Source organism: Eublepharis macularius, chromosome 8 (assembly GCF_028583425.1).
Source record: "Eublepharis macularius isolate TG4126 chromosome 8, MPM_Emac_v1.0, whole genome shotgun sequence".
NCBI classification, from domain to species: domain Eukaryota; kingdom Metazoa; phylum Chordata; class Lepidosauria; order Squamata; family Eublepharidae; genus Eublepharis; species Eublepharis macularius.
In genome coordinates, this window is record NC_072797.1 from 138,407,324 (window position 1) to 138,412,442 (window position 5,119).

General features: G+C 43.7%; 1 pseudogene; it reads right to left on the reverse strand.

Moving 5' to 3' along the window:
- Positions 1-904: 904 nt before the first annotated feature.
- On the reverse strand, positions 905-2,165 carry LOC129335185 (serine/threonine-protein kinase ICK-like; annotated as a pseudogene).
- Positions 2,166-5,119: the final 2,954 nt, after the last annotated feature.

Consider the following 5,119-nt stretch of genomic DNA (forward strand, 5'->3'; position numbering starts at 1 on the left):
TGGCATTGTAGTTCCTGACGTTTCGCCAGCAGCTGTGGCTGGCATCTTCAGAGGTGTAGCACCAAAAGTGCTACACCTCTGAAGATGCCAGCCACAGCTGCTGGCGAAACGTCAGGAACTACAATGCCAAGAACACGGCAATACAGCCCGGAAAACCCACAACAACCATCGTTCTCCGGCCGTGAAAGCCTTCGACAATACATTTTTTCTCATGAGTACCCATTGTACTCTTTGAAAAAGATGTTTTGAAACAGGCCTTACCAGGATCTAGACAACCCGTTAGAGGATTCATTAAGGAAGAAATAATATTAAGGAACTACTTGCATAGTGGTTACAGTCATCTGGAGTGGAAAAATCTCTAACAACGTTTCTTCCCTGCGAGTTGGACACACGTTACTCAGGACCTTATAAATGGTTGGAAGGACTAGTGTTCATATGGTGCTTTACTTGCATTTGCACTTTACATTGTTTGTGCAATATTCATATTGTTAGCACTTAAGCACTTTATCAATTGTTGAGGGAGCCTGGTTTGTTAGCACCGGCGCAAATGGTTTTCTAACTGTGATCGGGGTTGGTGTTAAGTATTTATACAGTCCATTAATCAATTTCTACATGCTGTTACGTTAATAAAACTTTGAATACGTTAGTAAGTTTACGCAGGTAAATTTTTGTTTTGTATTCTTGTATTACTGCCTTTCTCTCTGTTGTTGGTATACTCTAAATGCACTCGGCAGTCAGAGGGAGCCGAGCATGCCAGTGGGTGAGAGAGAGCCAAGCAGACTAGATGAGATGCCCAAAGAAAAAACCTCTTCTTCCCTGGCAGAGGTTCTTTCTCACTACGCTTCCCATGGAAGCTTGTGGGAAACCGACATGTGTCCTCCTCATGTCAGGTGTCTTGTCTAGTTCAACTCTCAATGTGCCCTTTGTTTTTGAGGTCAGTTCTGGGAAGAACCTTCTTTAGAACCTTCCAAGTCCTTCCAGTCCTCTGAGCCTTTCAGCATTCCAGTAATATGTCCCCATTGATGCCTGTTCTTTGGCTTCAGCTCACCGTTTATTTGCTCAGCCCCAATGGTTGTTTTCTGCTGAGGAATTGTACTGGGAATATTTGGCAGAACCACCTGACTGGGCTTATCCTCTCTTAAATGGCCATTTACAGAAGAATCTGCTTTGTATGGGCATTGCAGGGGTTGGTAGAGCTGGTTTAGTTGGAATGATCTAGATGACAGGTGAACGTGTGATTTAGGTGAAGGCTCTGCAGGTGGGGATGGGCTTTATGAGGACTTGGGCTTTATTGGGAAGGTCTCTTGATGGTTTTCCAAGCTCCTATATGCAGCTAGAGGTGCCTAATGCTTGGCCAACCTGGAAGTAAGGATAACAAAGTACTTGGCTTGGCATCGGGCATTTTCTGGAGTCCCACTGCAGCATGTCTCTCATGAGCTGTATTGGCTCATTGCTTGCATTAGGGATGAGGGTCTTCAGGTTGTTTGGTACAGACTGTGACCAGTGATAATTCATGGTGCCTGCAAGTTGGTAACCTTCTGGCCAATCACTCTTTTTTGGTGTCCCCAATACTTTGCAGGTCTTGAAGACTGTCAATTTCAATGGAACCTGGGAAGAGGGGTCTAAGGGTATAAATTTCTGCCATTACACAACCTACAGCCCATATGTCAATCAAAGAACTATAGTTAGTGGATCTCAAGAGGACTTTGGGAGCCGTGTTCCCTCTTGTGGATACGTAGTCTGTGTTAGGGAGGTCTGGATCTAATTTCCTGTGGAAGGCTATTTTCTTCTATTTTCACGAGTTCTGATCCTATGTGAAGAGATCTCTGTGAAAAAATCCATGTTTATTCAAGCCTTTGAAGAATCTGATACATAATATTTCTGACAGTAAATTATGGAAACAGTTTATCCCTTCCTTTCATCAACTGATAAAGGTTCTCCCTCATGTACTCAAACACAAAGTTCGGATTACCATATAATTTCCTTTAGCTTCTCCACATTGACATGCTTGAGTTTCTTCAAGGACTTAACCTCTCAAAGTTTTGTGCCAGATTCCTGCCCAGGAGTAGTTTCCTCTTAATGGCAAGCTGCTCCCCAGACTCAATACTCCTTCCAAGGAGGACAGAACCGCATGTTCCATCACCCAGCGCTGTATACCGATTCATGATGGAGATCCTGTAGGTGCAAACTCATTTCAATCCATAGAGCGCACTTGACTGTGGCCAAAGCGTTTCCTCTAAGACTGAAGCCAGTGTTTCCGGTGGCAGCACTAATACAAAGTGTCCAGGTCCGTGTGAATGTTGCCAAGGCTCATAGTTTCAAAGACTTGCTTTCTGCCCTGCAGTCGGAAACCGTAGATTCTCTCAAGAAGCCAGACTCTGGCAGAATCATGACAGGAGGGAGCTTTCCGCCCGTCAGAAAAATACTCAAAGAGAAAACATGGCCGTTTTGCAGGGACAACCAGCAGCTTTCCCTAGCAAAAGCAACTCAGCAGCTCCCCGCTTTGGCCTTTCATTAACCTCCTCCTCCTGTCTTAGAATATGTCCGTGTCTTCAGTTTGTCATAGTCGCATAGCCACGCGTCTGAGCAGCATGCCTTGTAGGAAAGCAGATTTTCTTGTTTTTCTTTTATTTAGTAGAAAGTGTATAATCCTGAAGCCTCAAAAGTGTTCCCCTGTTGATTTAATGGGACTTTCCAGTACGTGGTTTTCAGGATTGTCTCCAGCTTACTTAACTAGCCATCAATTTAACAATGGATCTAAATATTCAATTAAAACTTTGTACAACTAAATGTCAATTTTTAAAGTATATATATTCATGTACTCAGAAATAAATTGTTTTATAATTCTGTTTCTTTAAAACAAGGCATTTCTGTCCATTTGAAGTGGTTAATTTTGTTGCAGGACTAAATGCAATATTCAAGGGGGGGGGAAGTAACAGTTAAATAGTTTTCTTGTTTTCCTCTCAAAATCAGGTATGTAAAGTTATATTACGTTCATACTGTCAAATGATGTTAGCTCTAGCCCAAAAATTTGGGCTGTTTTTAGACATCATCTTTTCTGGCTGACATTAATCTCTGTATTAGAAAAAGTATTGTGAAGATGTCCTGGGCAGCTGCAGGTCTGTAGCAGAATTCAATTGTCACAGATAAATCTCTTTTCCACTATAATAAAAATGGAAGCTGTCATTAAGTGCTTCCTAAAGGTAAACATATCATGATAATCTTACTAAGTCAGACTATTGGTCTGTCTAGCTAAATATTTTTCTTCTTTGATTGGAAGCAGCTCTCCTTAGGGCCTAAGCATAGAGAGGTCTTTCCTGACACCTTCCACCTCAGCCTTAGTTCACAAGACCTGAGGTGGTAGAATGGGCTGCACTACTGCTGTTGAGGAATCACATCTTGGCATGTTGCCCTCTGGCTCTGATCCCCAGTGTGGCACCTGTGCGCACTCTAGCGCATGACAATGTATTTTCTAGCATGTACTTCTTTCTTCTCCAGAGCAAAAAGCCAGTCTTGGCTTTCCTCCACCCTCCTGGAGCAGGAGTTGTTTCTAAAGAGCTCAGGAGGCATCAGCTTTATGCATGCAGAGAGCTCTTGCTTCCATAGGAGGGTGCTAGGCTTGGACTTTCCAAATGTTTTCTGACTGGTCACAGCTGCCAAGGCGTCCATTTTGTGACTGGCTACCCGCATTACCTTGACAGCCACTATCTGTTCTCAAAACCCAAAAGTGCCTTCATGCTTAATATGGTTGTGGAACCTGGTGCTACGGTAAATCCTCTGCAAATAGAAAAGAAGCACAAGAAGCAAAAATAGGAGGTGGAATGTAAGGCAAGTTTGCATGATGTTTTTATGTGAAGGGACATTCCAAGCTGGAATCACTCTGAAGTGGGTACAACCTCAGCATTCTACCACCTCATTCCTGTTGATGTGGTTACCCCTCGATCAGGATAGGAGGCGGGGACGCCGGTTCTGGGTACCATTTGTCTGGGCTGGGGTCTTTCTTGAGAAGGCTAAAGTGGAAAGCAGGGTGCACATGTCTTAGATTTTTGGGTAACTCAAGTACAACTGTCAGATCATTAATCAAACAAGTCACATTGAGTAGTCCCAGGTATTTCCAACCCAGTTTTTTATTTGGCTGTGCCCCCTTTAAATTCTTGGTTGACACATAGACTGAATCTTCCGGTTTCAATTGCCAGGGGGTGGGGAGCATTTCTTATCAGCTTGTTCCGTGTAATCTAGTTTGGCTTTCTCCAGAGTTTGTTTTATCAGGTCACACTGGGTTACTATTTTAGTCCTCTAGTCTTTCAAGTCTCCCTCCTTCACCTTTGCTTCCATTTCCAGCAGTAGCATCAATTCCCCTTCAAAACCCTGGGTCACCTGAAATGGTGGTGTTCCAATGGAGCTGTGTACACTGTTGTAGCAATATTCCGCATAGGGCAGAAAGTCCATCCAATCGTCTTGTTGATAATTAATATAACATCTCAAGAACTGTTCTAGTATCTGATTCGTACGTTCTGTTTGTCCATCAGTCTCAGGGTGGTACCCTGAGCTAAGCCCCTGCTCAATCCCCATTATTTTCATAAGCTCCTGCCAGAAGTTGGCAACAAACTGGCTTCCACAATCAGAAATTATTTTATTTGGGAAGGAGTGTAAATGCACCACATTGTGCATAAAGAGGTTAGCTAGTTTTCTTGCTGTGGGGAGCTTGGAGCAGGATATAAAGAGGGCTTGCTTTGAGAACAAGTTCACCACCACCAGTATCACAATTTTCCCTTTACTAGCAGGGAGGTCAGTGATAAAATCCATAGAGATTGTTGACCAGGGTCAAGGAGGAGTTTCTAGTGGTTGTAGCAGTCCTGGGGACTTCCTCCCCTGCTTCTTTCCCATCACACAAACCTGACAAGTAGTTACATATTGGGAGATGTCTTTCCACATTCCCAGCCCCCAGAATTGCCTTTGGGCTAAATGCAAGGTCTTTACAAACCCAAAATGTCCTGCCAGTTTGTCATCATGACACTTTTTCAACACCTCCCCGCGAAAGGCTTCAAGGGGTTCCTGTAAACCCTCTTCCCCCTCCCTTTCCAGTTCTGCTTTTACTTTCTCCAGCCAGGGGTCGGGC